The following is an 18,044-nucleotide window of genomic DNA, read 5'->3' as shown; positions in this document are numbered from 1 at the left end:
ATTTGTTATAGTGCAAGAAAATCCATATCCAGGCCCTGAAACATCCTCTGCAGGAAGAAGTGTGTAAAATGTCACACTATTTCAAGAGTTCATACTTGGCATTCTTTCCTGGGAGAGAGCCCTGAGCTCAGAATAACCTCGAGCCCGGGGCTCGCTCCCGTTTGAAGGGCAAGAGGGGAGTTTGAGCTTAAGATGCTACTTTGGAGTTGTCAATTTACTTATGGTGTATGTGTTTGGATGGTGGGAGGAAACCGAGGAACCCAGAGAAAACCCACGCAAGCTCTTTCATAACCAGCTGCTATCAATCATAAGCATGTTCTCCTCTCGAAATTAGTTTATCAATAAACTTCACTTAATGGAAAGATTTTTTGGTAACACTTTACAATAAGGTTCATTAGTTAATGCATTTACTAACATGAACTAATCATGAACAACACATGTACAGCATTTATTAATCATAATTGAACATTTACTAATCCATTATTTACATCCAAGTGCATGCTTGTTAACATTAGTTAATGCACCATGAGTTAACATGAACTAACAATGAACTACTGTATTTTCATTAACTAACATTAACAAACATGAACAAATACAGTAGTAAATGTATTGTTCATTGTTTGTTCATGTTAGTAAATGCATTAATAAACATTAACTAATGAACCTCATTGTAAAGTGTGACCGATTTTTTAAACACATTTCTGAACATAATAGTTTTAATCTCTAAAAATGGATTACTTTTATGTGTGGCATGATGACAGCACATAATATTTGACTATGCAGTGGTGTATTATACGGTATTTGAATAACAGTGGTGTTCTGGAGACAATCCAAAACAAATATTGATAGATGGGGCTAATAATATTGACCTTAAAATGCTTTAATAAAAATTAAAAACTGCTTTTATTCTAGCTGAAATAACACAAATAAGACTTTCTCCAGAAGGAAAAAATATTATACACTCTAAAAAATTACTCAAGAGGTCTGTTACCACTACATAGCTTAATACATTATTGTAAAAATTCTGAAATGCTGATTAGATTAAAACTTTTAAATTGCCAGAATAATTTTATTAAGCTTCAAAACAGGAAAATATTGATAATTACATCAATTTAAAAATTCGGCTAATTTAAAGGTAAACAAAAATGTTAATCACTTTAAAACAATATTTAACTTGTAGCAACCCAAAGAAATTGGGTTGATAACTCAATTTGTCCACACTAATGGAGTTGCTTTGTATTTTCCCACACACTGATGTTCTTTGTTGTTTTTTTATACTGATAATATGGAACACTACATGTTTTTGTTTCGTAAAACAATAAAAATCTGTTTAATAAAAATAAAATTACTGGAAAACAAAAATTTTGTTGTTAAATGAATTTCATACAAGCATGAACAGTAAATTTGCTAAAAAAAAACCCTAAAAATTAAACAATTTCAGCTACTTAATTTATTTGAGGTTCTAAACTTGAAAACATGCAATTACGCACATAACGCTGGATTTGTTGTGAATTTTAATTAAAAAACTGTTTAAAACTAATTATTTTTTTGAGTATTCAACTTAAAAAACGGAGTTTATGCAATGTAAAAATCCCTCTGATTTACGAGGAAAAGATTCGGCTAACATAATAAAGTTTGTTGTCTGAACCTCATTTTGTTAGATGTTGTCGTAACTTGAATGCAAACTGTTGCGTTAATTTTTTTGTTTTGTCCAAACAATATTTTTTAGAGTGTAGGAAATACTGTGAGAAACTCCTCAATCTCTTCAACATCATTTGGGAAATAATTGAAAGAGAAAAATCACAGGAGGGCGAATCATTCTGCCTTCAACTGTATATATTAAATGTGACACTGAGGGTGAGAAGGCATTTTGTCAATTCTTAACTCTGACAAGCTGAATAAAGTTTAGCATGGCTGGAACATAAGGACGTCAAGGAAAGAGTGTGGAGGCACAGAGAGAAAGAGGGAGAGAGAGTATGATTTGATTGACACGCTGCTGACCTTTTGACCTCTGCGTCCCGCGAGGGTCACCGTCCCTCAAAATGAGCGCAGAAAGGTTGTTGTGTGACAGGAGGTCATGATGTGGAGAGTCTGACTGCCCTCCGCTCGCTCTCTTCATCTGTCAGGAACACAGCACATCCGCTTAGTCAAACAGCCAATGAAACAAATGCACTCAGAGGCGCTTAAAGACAGGAGAGGAGTGCACAAAGGACACAACTCTACTTTATTTGGAGGACTCTGAGAATTGCTTTACAGTCCTACATCATAACACATTTTTATTCCTTATAAAATCACACATGAAGCAGTAAAACAAATATATATATTAGACGTAATTTTGTGGCCATAAACGATATGCAATTTACATATATGCTTACCGGCCACTTTATTAGGTACACCTGACCAACTGCTCGTTAACGCAAATTTCTAATCAGATAATGCCATGGCAGCACCTCGATGCATTTAGGCATGTAGACATGGTCAAGACGATCTGCTGCAGTTCAAAGCGAGCATCCGAATGGGGAAGAAAGGGGATTTAAGTGACATTGAACGTGGCATGGTTGTTGGTGTCAGACGGGCTGCTCTGAGTATTTCAGAAACTGCTGATCTACTGGGATTTTCACGCACAACCATCTCTAGGGTTAACAGAAGATGGTCCTACAAAGAGTAAATATCCAGTGAACAGCAGTTCTGTGTGCCTTGTTGGTGCCAGAGGTCAGAGGAGAATGGCCAGACTGGTTCCAGCTGATAGAAAGGCAACAGTAACTCAAATAATCACTCGTTACAACCGAGCTCTGCAGAAGAGCATCTCTGAACACACAACACGTCCAACCTTGAGGCGGATGGGCTACAGCAGCAGAAGACCACACCGGGTGCCGCTCCTGTCAGCTAAGAACAGGAAACTGAGGCTACAATTCACATAGACTCACCAAAACTGGACAATAGAAGATTGGAGAAGCGTTGCTGCTCTGATGAGTCTCCATTTCTGCTGACACATTCAGATGCTCGGCTCACAATTTGGCCTCAACAACATGAAAGCATGGATCCATCCTGCCTTGTATCAGTGGTTCAGGCCGGTGGTGGTGGTGTAATGGTGTGGGGGAGATTTTCTTGGCACACTTTGAGTCCATTAGCATGGTGTCAACGCCACAGCCTACCTGAGTATTGCTGCTGACCATGTCCATCCCTTTATGAGCACAGTGTCTCCATCTTCTGATGGCTACCTCCAGCAGGATAACGCAGCATGTCATAAAGCTCAATCATCTCAGACTGGTTTCTTGAACATGACAATGAGTTTACTGTACTCAAATGGCCTCCACAGTCACCAGATCTCAATCCAATAGAGCAGCTTTGGGATGTGGTGGAACAGGAGATTGGCATCATGGATGTGCAGCTGACAAATCTGCAGCAACTGTGTGATGCTATCACATCAATATGGAGCAAATCTTAATTAAGGCAGTTCTGATGGCAAAAGGAGTCCAACCCGGTACTAGTAAGGTGTACTTAATAAAGTGGCCGGTGAGCGTATATATACACATTTTGTTAATAAATGCTCCAGTGTATACTTTACTGTGAACTGATAAACTATAATAACAATTGTAGTATGCTTTGTTTATTACTGCAGTTGTACCGGTTGTTTTGCAGTATAATAAATAATAATAATTACCATAGCGACTATATAATCACCACAACCGAATATTTCAAGTACTTTAAAACATGGTTCAAAATATAACCATTGTTTTTTTTCTATTTTCATGTGGGATGTGTCAGTAAAGATGACAGAACATTTGTTTTTCCCCTCATGCATCACTGTGAGAGAAACGACAGATCTGCTCTGCTGTGTGAGAGTTCAAGTGTGTGTTTAATAAGAGCGACTCTTTCCTAAACGCATCGTGAGCGGATCAACAACAGCGGCCGTTTCTCTCTCAGCAGGTCTCGCCGTACCGCATTCATTCCCCATCCCCATCTGCTCTCACAGGTGCTGTTTAGATTCCAGACCCCCGGGGGACCAACACAAACTTTTTATGCTCCTTTGTAACGGAGAAAAACACTCAGTGATCTCTGCCAGTACCACATGTCACATGTAAAATACATCACAATAATGTAGTGGGAGGCCGTAGCGCTCTCTCATTTCTATTGTCAGCTTCTGATGAAATATTAAGCCATTTTCTGAGAGCGATGAATGCTATAGCAGCTCATATAGTGAACACTATAGTGTTATTGAATCATACTACAGCAAAGTGTATTATAGTTTACAGTGCTCAGGATATATGAGTACAGTCCTCACAAGCCTCTTGTAAATTGATATTTTCTACAGGAAGCTTTACAGTGTTATGTTTGTGGATATACATTAAATTAGCCTAATCTGGAGCTAATCTAACAAAACAGTTTATGACAACAGTCCAAAAATGCGTATGCCAATTTAATATGTAATGGGAAAACATTAAATACATTTTTAAAGGAGTAAAAATTAGCAGAAACCAAAAAATATTTAACATTTTGTTGAAATTTGATTGTTTTTTTTACTAGTTATTGTGTTACCATAGCAGCAACAATAGAATCACAACAAACCAATTACAATAGTTGTTGTGTTACCATAGCAACTATAGAATCACAACGACAGATAGATTACAATAGTTTTTGTGTTACTGTAGCAACTATAAAATCACCAAGACAGATCAATACGATAGTTGTTGTGTTACCATAGAAACAAAAGAATCACAACAACAGATCAATTACAATAGTTGTTGTGTTACCATAGCAACCGTAAAGTAACGCAAGCAGATTAATTACTTTAGTTATTGTGTTATCATAGCAACAACAACAGAAGCACCACAACAGTTCGATTACAACAGTTGTTGTGTTACCATGGCAACTATAGAATCAAAACAGAACGATACAATAGTGGTTGTGTTACCATAGCAACTAAAGAATCACCAAGACAGATCAAGGCAATAGTTGTTGTGTTACCATAGCAACAATAAAACCACAACAACAGGTCAATTAAAATAGTTGTTGTGTTACCATAGCAACTACAAAATCTCCAATACTGATCAATACGACAGTTGTTGTGTAACCATAGCAACTACAGAATCACCGCAACAAATCGATTACAATAGTTGTTGTTTTGCCATAACAACTCTAAAATCACCACAACAGATCAATCACAATAGTTGTTGTTACCATAGCAACTGTTGAATTAGCACAACAGATCAATTACAATAGTTGTTGTGTTACCATAGCAACTATAGAATCACAACGACAGCTAGATCACAATAGTTTTTGTGTTACCGTAGCAACTATGAAATCACCAATACAGATCAATACGATAGTTGTTGTGTTACCATAGCAACAAAAGAATCACAACAACAGATAAATTACAATAGTTGTTGTGTTACCATAGCAACCGTAGTCACGAAAACAGATTAATTACTTTAGTTATTGTGTTATCATAGCAACAACAACAGAAGCACCACAACAGTTCGATTACAACGGTTGTTGTGTTACCATGGCAACTATAGAATCAAAACAGAACGATACAATAGTGGTTGTGTTACCATAGCAACTATAGAAACACCACAACACATCAATTACTATAGTTGTTCTGTTACCATAGCACCTTTAGAATCACCACAACAGTTCAATTACCATAGTTGTTGTGTTACCATAGCAACTACAAAATCACCAAGACAGATCAAGGCAATAGTTGTTGTGTTACCATAGCAACAACAGAACCACAACAACTGGTCAATTACAATAGTTGTTGTGTTACCATAGCCACTACAAAATCTTCAATACCGATCAATACGACAGTTGTTGTGTAACCATAGCAACTACAGAATCACCGCAACAAATCGATTACAATAGTTGTTGTGTTGCCATAACAACTCTAAAATCACCACAACAGATAAATCACAATAGTTGTTGTTACCATAGCAACTGTTGAATTAGCACAACAGATCAATTAAAATAGTTGTTGTGTTACCATAGCAACAAAACAGTCACAACAGATCAAGTACAATAGTTGTTGTTTAACCATAGCAACTATAAAATCACCAAGACAGATCAATGGAAACAGTTGTTGTTACCATAGCAACTATTGAATTACCACAACAGATCAATTACAATAGTTGTTGTGTTACCATGGCAACTATAGAATGACCGTAACAGATCAACTACACTAGTTGTTGTGTTACCATAGCAACTGTAGAATCGCCACAACTGATAAACTCAAGTAATTTAATACAGTATTGTTCAACAGTTCTTACTATAAATGACTATAGTATTATTGTTTTCATGTGGGTGTGCTTTCCTCCTCGGGGTTGTTTAAACAAACACCTTGATTTTCATAAAGAGAGCTGAGTGATGGGGTCTCTTGGAGTCGGCAATAAATCAATGTACCTGTTTTATTCTTTACGGCCGGAAGATGAATTGCCCGTTTGATAAAAGATGACTCCTCAAACACCGTGACAATTACCTGCCTTATTCTCATTATGAAGCGGACAGCAGACACCTCGCACGGTCACGCATGACAGCGCAGAAACGCCCGTTACACATTAATCATGAGCGCGACCCACACCCGCCCCGATCCCATCCGCTGTCTCAGGACCAGCAGAGGAATAGAGCCATTAAACTGGAAGACTTGTTATTTTATCATCAAACACACATCTCTCATAAGGGCTTATGAAGAAAACATGCATACAAGACGAGCAGATTGTATATGAAGCGCACCACTGAATGCAAAGGTTTAGGGCTGGTAACTTTGCATTTATGCGATCATAAAACACACAAACAAAACAACAACAAATTTAAGCTATTGTTATATTCATTGATTCATGTGATCCAAAGCTGAAATCATTCTACTGTGATCTGATACTAAAGAAACATTTATTTGGGAACTCTTATACATTTAATTTTAATGACTCTCTCCAATGGAAATAAAGTTCAAGAGAACATTTTTGTGAAATGTGGGCTGTTTAATTTTCCTGTTAAATTCTGTTTTTTTTTCTGTTAAATTCTGTTTAATTAATTGTTTGAATAAATTAAATTTATTCCTAGAATGATTCATGATTCACATAATATGAAAGATTTGCCTCCCAAACAACTGATCAAAATGATAATTGTTAGATTTTTAGATTAGCTAATTGAACAATGCTCTGAACTGATGCTCCACAAATTAAATTAACATTTGAACTTTTAACTATGGAGATAATATACTACTGATTCTCTAAGACATGCAGATTAACATAATATTTTACACTTACTTACAGTTTTAAATTGCTTAGTTACTGCTTATTTAAGAGACATGGACTACACACTAGACTAAAAAGTCCCCACAAGGTCAAAATTAACTGGTTGGCTTATTTTTGTGGGGTCATTAGGTCCCCAGAACGAGTGGAATACAAGGAACATACACACATTGAGATAAAAAAAGTCCCCACAAGGTCAAAATTAACCAGTTGTGCTATTCTTGTGTGGTCATTTGGTCCCCAGAACATAAGGAATACAAGGTACATACATACAAGGAGATAAAAATGTCTCCACAAGGTCAAAATTAACTGGTTCTGCTATACTTATAGGGGCATTTGGTCCCCACAACATAAGTAATACAAGGTACATACACACACAAACATTTCTGCATTTGTACACTTTCAAAATACTTCTTTCTGTGGAATTTATGAGCGTTTTTTCCTCATGAAAACAAAAAAGTTCCCACAAGATCAAAATTAACTGGTTGTGCTATTCTTGTGGGGTCATTTGGTCCGCAGAACATAAGGAATACAAGAAACATAAACACATGGAGACGAAAAGTCCCCACAAGGTCAAAATTAACTGGTTCTACTATACTTCTAGGGACTTTGGTCTCCACAACATGAAGAATACAAAATATATACACACACACACACGCACCCACACACGCACATACATACACACATGCACCACACACGCACATACACGTGCACACACACACACACGCACACACACATGCATTTGGATACTTTGAAATTACTTCTTTCTGTGGAATTTATGAGCAAATTCCAGTAGAAAAACAAAAAAGTCAAAAAACCTTGTTTTACTTTACTGGTGGGGACATCTGGTCATCATAAGGAACACACATGAAAATACTTCATTCTGTTTAGTTCTATAAGCCATTTTCCTTATGGGGACAAAAAAGTCTTCACAAGTTAAAATCTACTGGTTTTACTTTACTTGTGGGGACATTTGGTCCTCACAAGTATCCTACACAAATGCACACAGACAAAAAGTCCCCACAAGGTCAAAATGAACTGGTTGTGCTATTCTTGTGGGGGCATTTGGTCCCCAGAACATAAGGAATACAAGGTACACAAACACACATAGACACACATGGAGGCATTTCTGCATTTGTACATTTTCAAAATACTTCTTTCTGTGGAGTTTATAAGTGTTTTTCCTTATAAAAACAAAAAAGTCTTCACATATTCAAAATTGACTGGTTTTACTATACTCGTGGGGACATCTGGTCCTTATAAGAAACACACACACATTTCTGCATTTTTACATTTTCAAAATACTTCTTTCTGTCTGATTTATCAGCTATTTTCCTTATAGGAACCAAAGTTCCATAACGTCAAAATCTACTGGTTTTACTATACTTGTGGGGACTCACAAGAAACTGACACACACACAGAACAGAAACAGAAAAACAGCATCTGCATGAACTAAAGTAACTTCCACTAAACTCAAAATGACATTTTGATGATTACGTTTACTTCCTATCTAGCTTAAAGTGCATTTTTCCCTCTTTTTCCCGTAAGTGTGTGTTTCTGAGTGTGTGTGTGTGCTATGAGACAGATAGAGCAGGAGATGGGCAGATGGATGTATGGACGGCGCAGATGTAATCACACGTGATTGAGATCAGCGCTTCTGAGTTAACAGAGTCCATTTCTGATCCGCGCTTCAGACATAAGGAGGAAAAAAAATCATATTTGGCTCCGAAGAAACGCAATAAGCAGCACTTAAGATGGACAACATATTTATTTATTATCACGAATGCGTCCGTGGCAGACGGAGTCAATCTTTGCTTCCGTCTGATAAACTACACAGGAATCACCACAGGCACCGAAAGCCTTTTCACTTCACAAGAGACGCTTTTCAGGATCTGCTCCATCTTAAATGGATAAATTGAGGAACAAAAGATGGACAGAAGCTCAAAAATATATAATAACAATCAGTCTGACAAATAGCAGCTCCTGAGGCTTTCCAGTAAGGCGAATGGTTAAACAAATAACAGTAATAAACATAAAAAAGGCTCTGGATCACCGTATTCCTCTCTGATTTCTCGTTTGCTTTGATTTGTTTTCATGGCGATTGATTGTGTGATGCTGTAGAGTTGTGTATTTTATGTAACGTGTGTGTTGTGATGGGGTTATTGTGTATTGATGATGGTTGTAATGGTGATCTAATTGTGCCAATGGTACTTGTGTACGATTGAACCATCAACTTATCCAGCAGATGCCCTTCCAGCTGCAACCTGGTACTAGGAAACACCCATAAACACTCATTTACACACACACACACACACACACACACACACACACACACACACACACACACACACACACACACACACTCATACACCACGACCAGTTTAGCTCATCAATTGCCCTATAGTGCATATGTTAGGACTGTGAGGAACACACAGGGAGAACATGCAAACTCCACACAGAATTGACAACTGACCCAGCTGGGACTCGAACCAGCAACCTTCTTGCTGTGAAGTGACAGTGCTAACCACTTAGCCACCGTGCCACCCATGTTATGTAAGTTACTTCAAAAAATGTACATGTGTGTTGCTCAGGTGTGAGTTTCTCACAGACTTCAACAGAGTGTACAAATCTGGATGCTTCTGTGGGACTCGTCTATTAACTCTGAGCTTTATTCTGTATTTTCTATTGGATTCAGATCAGGTGATTGGCTGGGCCATTCTACAGCTTGATCTTCTTCCTCTGAAAGCATCTGAGAGTCTCCTTGGCTGTGTTTTGGATTCTTGCCTTGTTGAAATGTCCGCTCTGGGTTAATCTTCATCCTCCTGCTAATGCAGATGTTGGACTGAAGCAGATGATATTCAATTACACTGAGGAAGGGCAGAGGCTTGCTGAAGAACTACTGAGAGATTTCAGCTGCTGTCTGGGCTTTCTACACCTTCCTTTCTTCATGTGTTCAATACTTTTTCCCTGCGTCATGTCATGTTATTATACATAACTTAATTTGTTAACCAATTACATTTGTTTTCTTTGCATATAAGGATTTCTTTCTTTGCTACCAACATCCAGGGGAAATTCAAGACAACAGCACTTTTACAAAAATGTTTTCTGAGACTTTCCCCGCGGTATATTTATTCAGTTTTTAATATGTACTGTAAAAAATAAATTCGTAAAATTTACGGTATAAAAACGGCAGCTGTGGTTGCCAGTACTAAACCGTTTAAAACACGGTATAAACCGTAAAAGTAATTTTTCATTTTTACGGTAAATTACCGTATTTTATTAATTTATAGAGGTAATATGTCTGTATTTTGAATGATCAACATCTACACATCTTTTGTTACACAGTTAGACACGTTAGCACACCTACATGCAGGTGGTGATGAGGAGGTTACATAATGAGCCAAAGCTCATCACAATCAACTCTTCCCACAAGCAGTAAAGAGTCTCAGCATATAGAAGGTGCTCAATGTCATCCACACAGCTACTGAACACCAGTATGGTAACACGCATAAAATTAAAGTCATGAAATAAACATTGTTTATCAACATTAGCTGTAACATAAATCTCTAATGTACATAACTGATTGGGGAAACAACTAAAAAGATCCATATTAGTGTCAACAAAATGCATAAAAAGTGATGTGCCATGCAGGGAATTCTGGGAAAGTCAATTTACGGTTATTCGCAGTATATATTAAGGAAACATATCCGTTAACCAGGTTACGGATTTGTACTGTAGCATTTTTACAGTTTTTTACCGTTGAAATCACGGCCATTTTTTACAGTGCGCCTTTCAGCAGTATTACTGAATAATACGCAAATGTTTTAATGGTTGATGCACAATACAGTTTGTAAAGTAATATTTTTTGTCTAAAATATTATGAGTTTCCAGACAAGTGATTCCAATTGCATTTGCACTGTCAAACTTAAATAAAAAAGTAAAAAAGTCGTTATTTTATTTTGTTACATTTTAGTTACGGCGGTTCATTCCACTGTGGCAACCCTGGATTAATAAAGAGACTAAGCTGAAATTAAAATGAATGAACGAATGAATGAATAAATGGACATTTTAGTTACTATACTTCCAAAGTCCACAGATTATATACAATGTTAAAAAATGCAAATGCAAAGCATGTCAGCAGATTATGTCTAATGCTAAATTACTAACTAGATTCAATTCAGTTCAAGTTGATTTGTACAGTACTCTTGACAATAATTATCATTCCAAAATTCAATTCAATTCAGCTTTATTTGTATAGCGCTTTTACAATGTAGATCGTGTCAAAGCAGCTTTACATAAATAGTCATAGTAACTGGAACAGTGTGGTTCAGGTTTTAGTGTTTAAGTTCAGTTCAGTTCAGTTTAGCTCAGTTCAGTGTGATTTAATCATTACTGAGAGTTCAAACACTGAAGAGCAAATTCATCGATGCGTAGCTCTACCAATCCTGAACAATGGGAGCCAGTGGCGACAGCGGAGAGGGAAAAAAAACTTCACCTGATGGGAGTGAAGAAAAAAAAAACCTTGAGAGAACCAGACTCAGTTGGGCACGAACATTTTAATTTCTCCGCTGGCCAAAAGCAGCTTTACAAATGTTATTACAGTACAATAAAAATGAGTAAAGGTAAGGTGTTAAGTACATGGTTCAGAATTATTAACCCTCCTGTTAAATGTTCATTCATTCATACATTTTTTTTCATCTTAGTCCCTTTGTTAATCAGGGGTCGCCACAGCGGAATGAACCGCCAACTTATCCAGCATTTGTTTTACACAGCGAATGCCCTTCCACCTGCAACCCATCACTTGGAAACACCCATACACCCTCGTTCACACACACACACACACACACACACACTGAAACATCCAAAAATGTTCATGCTTGTGAGGAGAATTCAGTCATTTTTGACAGATGTAAACATTTCAGTCACATATTAAATCACACTTTGAGTTTAATCGCCAGTTATTATAGTTAAACGTGGTGTATGTATAAGACTGTTCGTCTATTAAACGCTGTGTTGTTGCCAACATTTATTCTTTCATTCATTCATTTTCTTTTCAGCTTAGTCCCTTTATTAATCAGCGGTCGCCACCGTGGAATGAACTTCCAACCTATCCATCATATTTTTTATGCAGCGGATGCCCTTCCAGCTGCAACCCAACACCAGCTGCAACCCAACACCAACACATGCGCGTTCCCCTAGCGCATGTGTTTGGACTTTGGGGGAAACCGGAGCACCCGGAGGAAACCCACGCCAACAAAGGGAGAACATGCAAACTCCACACAGAAATGCCAACTGACCCAGTCAAGGCTCGAAGCAGGGACCTTCCTGCTGTGAAGTGACAGTGCTACCCACCGCGCTGTCCCCTGTTAAATGTTCCCCTAATTTCTAAACATGACAGATTTATTAACTAATTTCTAATAATCATGATGGCAGCACAATACCCTTTCATTCAGCTTAAAGTGAGATTTAAAGGCTTAACTAGGTTAATTAGGGTAAAGTTAGAGTAATTAGGCAAGTCTTGTATAACAGTGGTTTGTTCTGGAGACAATCAAAACAAATATTGCTGAAGGGGCTAATAATATTGACATGCAATATTGTATAAATATTGTATTGTACTATTGACCCTGGAGGAAGGTTTGGACTTGAGCATTTGATGTGCTTTAAGTTGCAGTGATTCTACTTTCTCGTTATAGTTATTAATTCTAATTAATGTGATTGTAAAGTCTCAGATGAAACACAGAGCAAGAGCAGCCCCCCAGGACCCCTGCAGATGGAGTCCTGCATATTTAACACGACGCTCTACACAATATATGAGAGCCTGTTACACACTTACCAATAATCATCAGCAACAAACAAACAAACAAACAATGCAACTATTACATATTAAAGGATTTGGGTCAAGTATTTGATTTAATCACAAACACACGTACACTTGTACAGCTATATTTATGGGGACGTCCCATAGACAGAATGATGTTTATACTGTATATTCTGTCCTCTTTCCCAAATCCAAACCTCACAGAAAACAATCTGCATTTTCACATTCTCAAAATACATAATTAAGTGTGATTTATGAGCTATTGTCCTAATGGAGACAAAAAAAAAAAATCCCCACAAAGTCCAAATTGTGGAAACATTGGGTCCCCACAATGTAAGGAACACAAGACACATGCACACACACACACACACACAAACACACACACACTTGTACAGCTATCTTTACTAGGATTTAACTGAAAGCGTGCTGGTTTTGTTATACTTGTGGGGACATTCCAACATAAGAAGTACAAGACACAGATAGTAAAGCACTCATAAGGAATATGTATTATGTGAACTTGTCCCCAGAATGTAAGAAATACATGACGCACACACACATTTGTACAGATACCTTCACAAGGAATTTGCTAAAATGAACTGGCTCTGCTATATCCGTGGGCACATTTGGTCCCCACAATGTAAGGAATACACAACACACACACATACACACACAAACGCACACACTTGTACAGCTATCTTTATGGGGACTTTACTGAAAATGAACTGGTCCTGCTGTACTTGTGGGGACATGTAAGGAATACATGACACACACACACAAACATTCATACGCTTGTACAGCTATCTTTTTGGGGACTTTAATAAAAAAAAATTATAAAAAAAATAATTGGTTTTGCTATACTTGTGGAGACATTTGGTCCCTACAATGTAAGGAATACATGACACACACACACACACACACACACTTGTACACCTATCTTTATGGGGACTGTATTAAAATGTAACTGGTTCGGCTATACTTTTGGGGACATTTGGTCCCCACAACGTGATGAATACAATTTACACACAACCTCACAAACCCACACACACTTGTTAACTATCTTTATGATGATTTATTGAAATTTAAATTTAACTGTTTCTGCTATATATGTGGGGACATATGGTCCTCACAACGTAAGGAACACACACACACACACGCTTGTACAGCTATCTTTTTGGGGACTTGAAAATTAACTGGTTCTGCTATTCTTGTGGGGATATTCGGTACCCATAATGTAACGAATACAAGCTATACACACACGCAAACACACACAAACACTCCCACACAAACATACACACACTATATTTATGGGGACTTAATATTATATTGTCTTATATTGGGGACTTATATTTAAATGTAAGTGTTTCTGCTATACTTCTGGGGACATCTGGTTCCCTCAACGTAAAGGAATACAAGGTACACACACACACACACACCTGTACGTAGCAAGTATCTTTACTAAAAATGAACTAGTTCTACTATACTTGTGGGGACATTTGGTCCCAACAATGTAAGAAATACATGACACATACACGAATACAAACACACACACACACACACACACACACACACACACACACACACTTTTACAGCTTTCTTTATGGGGACTGGTGCTGTTATACTTGTGGGAACATTTGGTCACCATTATGTGAGGAATACAAGGGACACACACACTTGTACAGCTATCTTTATGGGGACTTCATTAAAATTTAACTGGTTCTCCTATACTTGTGGGGACATTCCAATGTAAGGATTACAAGACATACACACACACACACACATACACACTCAAGCACTCATATGAAATCAGTATTATGTGAGGCTGGATGAGTTGGACTTTGTTTTCTTGCATGACAAAAGAAGAACAGCAGTCGTAGCTGCGAGGAAGAATCCTGCGACACACACACACACACACACACACACACACACACACACACACACACACACACACACACACACACACACACTGCAGATGGTTCTCTTGTGTTTCACTTACAGTGGTCTTACAAATGCATTATCTGTTGTCTTTAGCGAAAGCTCCATCGGGGAGGAAAAGCAGTAATTAAGTGTGTTCTGCAGTGCATTCACAGCTTATTTTGACAGATTTAATTGTTTTAAATTGTTAAAATAATACTTGCGCCTCTTGCCTTTGATGGGGGAAGTATTGTGTGTGAATGAAAGCCGTGTCACACTCACTCTAGTTCATTTAGAGAGCGCCGCTGTTGTGTTTTTGAGTTTCTGAGTCCTGTGGGGAGACAATTCATTTCACTGGTGTGAACAAAAGCACAGCGGGGAGAAACTCATCCACACACACACACACACACACACACACACACACACACACACACACACACACACACACACACACACACACACACACACACACTTAGCAGAACACGCAAGAATGCCGATTTGAGGGGAAGCAGCACTTACATATCTCAGCTATGACACACTGAAATCTATTCAGACGGCATTTATTATTTTCTCTAGAAATGCCTTTAGTTGTCATGTTGATCAGAAGAGGTAAACTCGTGAAAGAATGTCCTGGTCAAACACTTTAACCCACTGTAAACAGAATTCATTTATTACTCTAGTTTGTTTATTCATATGCATGTATGTATTCTATGTATTTATTTATGATGAATGGGCAGCACAGTGGCTCAGTGGTTAGCTCTGTGGCCTGACTGCAAGAAGGTCAGTGGCTGGAGCCTGGGCTGGCATTTCTGTGTGGAGTTTGCATGTTCTCCCTGAGTTGACGTGGGTTTTCTCTGGGTGCTCCGGCTTCTTCCACAGTCCAAACACATGCGCTATAGGGAACTGATGAACTAAGCTGGCCGTAGTGTATGAGTGTGTGTGTGTGTGTGTGTGTGTGTGTGTGTGTGTGTGTGAATGAGTGTGAATTTATGTTTTCCAGCAGTAGGTTGCAGCTGGAAGGGCATCTGCTGTGTAAAATATATGCTGGAATAGTTGGCGGTTCATTACAGTGTGGCAACACCTGATAAATAAGGGACTAACCCGAAAGAAATGCTTATTGATGATGCTTATTATTACTATTATTATTATTACTATTATTATTGTTGTTGTTGTATTACTATTATTATTTGACCAATTTCTTTGATTATTTTGTGTTCCTGACACTATACATTGAGTTTTGTTGTTGTTGTTTCTTGTTTTAATTATAACCTAAGAACAATAGATTAACCAGGCAGTTGCAACGCCTTTTAAAGGGTTAAAAAACACCAAAATATTTTTTTTTAGAAAAAAGTGCTGTGATGTTTTGTCTTAAAATTTATAAACACAATTATTTAAGTTATGCTAGAAAACGAGCAAAATCAAAGTGACAAAACTATCTTTTATTTCCTTTTCTAAATGTTTTTTAAATGTTTTGTTGTTTTTTCACCTATTTACTTATTGAGGTAGGGATCTGTTTACTTTTAATAAATTTTATTTAAACATTTTGTGTCCATTTGTGGACAATATGTCTTAAATGTAATGTTTTTAGCAAGTTAATGCAAAGCAAAAACTTCCATAAACAAAAGGAAATTGCAATTACACACACAAAATAAATAAATAAATAAAAAATAAATAGAAATAAATGAACAGAAAACGTAAAATAAAGTAAAAATAAATAAAAATAAACAAATAGAAAAATAAATAGTAAATAAATCACAATCACTCACAAAAATAAATCGTATAAACAAATAGAAAATAAATTAAAATAGAAATAAAATAAATAGAAAGTACTTGCATTAATAAAAATAAGTAAATAGAAAATAAAAAATAAAAATAAATAAATAAAATAAATAAATAGAAAATAAATAAATAAATCGAAAATAAACTACAATAAATAAATAAATATAAAATAAATAAATAAAATAAATAAATACATAAATAAATAAATAAATAAATAAATAAGTAAAAAGAAAATAAATATGTAAAAAAAATAAATACATCAAATAAATAAATAAATAAATAAATATAAAATTAAAAATAAATAAATGAATAAACAGCATAGTTAGTGTCAATTATGTATAAAATGTATGTTGGATTGATCACATTTAAAATGAACCCATGTTCAATGCACACATGTACATCAGCAAACAAAAATCTTAAACATATAATCTGCAGATATTTATAGTTAAATTCACTCTGCAATTAAAAACCCCTAAGGCTACTCACATACTAAGACAAAATGACTCTTAATGGGTCTCAGTAAAAGCCATGTATTGGAAACCATCTTTTTTTCCAAATGAAAGCTCATTGCATTTCACATCCAGTTGTCAACAGTCAGAGGAAAAATGAGTTTTTATAGTAAAAGAAAGCACTGCCTTGCTGACACTGTCTGAATATTCAGCATGTCTTATAAAGATCAGTAAAATGACAGTAGATGGAGCTGTGGCTTCTGTCCACTTCAACCATACACTCATATTCTTCTTTACAGCTTACTTTTACATTTTTAATTTATGACATTATAGACACACACACACTAAACAAATCTGAAAATCTGAAATCACAAAAATGTCAAGGATTTAAATACTGTAGATCTGAAAGAGATCTATTTTACTACAGCCAGTGGAGCGCATTAATGATCATGCTTTATTTTTAAGTTTAAGCCTAATAAGATTGTGTAAATGCAGACTTGGTGTGGATTTAATTCAGCGTTCGGTAAAGGCCACCCATTCAAGTGTTTTCTAACCAGATTGTATCAGATTTTATTATTAGTATTATTACAAATAAAACATTGTATTTGATCTAATTTAACTTGTTTATTATTTTTTATTTATTATAATGAATTAGATTTATTATTATTAATGTCAAAATAAATATAACACTAAACTAAAACTACAAAATAACAATACTTTGATGATTTTATTTAATACATTTACTTTAATTATTTTTAATTATTTTTTATTTATTTTTTATTATTTTATTATTAATTACTGTATTATTATTGTTACTATTTTTAAAATATTGTATCTTTG

The 18,044-nt window shown here is 36.2% G+C and overlaps 1 long non-coding RNA gene across 5 annotated transcripts in view; it reads right to left on the bottom strand.

Annotated features, from left to right (window-relative positions):
* Nucleotides 1–18,044, bottom strand: part of LOC141386154 (uncharacterized) — a 263,034-nt gene that overhangs the window by 48,787 nt on the left and 196,203 nt on the right. For 3 of the 5 annotated variants that reach the window (XR_012407499.1, XR_012407496.1, XR_012407495.1), the window contains one exon: nucleotides 2,002–2,119. This is a non-coding gene — a long non-coding RNA (uncharacterized lncRNA). Of the gene's footprint in view, nucleotides 1–2,001; nucleotides 2,120–15,209; nucleotides 15,308–18,044 lie in introns of all 5 variants that reach the window. The other 2 variants (XR_012407498.1, XR_012407500.1) reach the window with 2 other exon arrangements.

Source organism: Danio rerio, chromosome 6, assembly GCF_049306965.1.
Source record: "Danio rerio strain Tuebingen ecotype United States chromosome 6, GRCz12tu, whole genome shotgun sequence".
Classification (NCBI taxonomy): Eukaryota; Metazoa; Chordata; class Actinopteri; order Cypriniformes; family Danionidae; genus Danio; species Danio rerio.
This window is presented reverse-complemented; position numbering and strand designations above follow the sequence as displayed.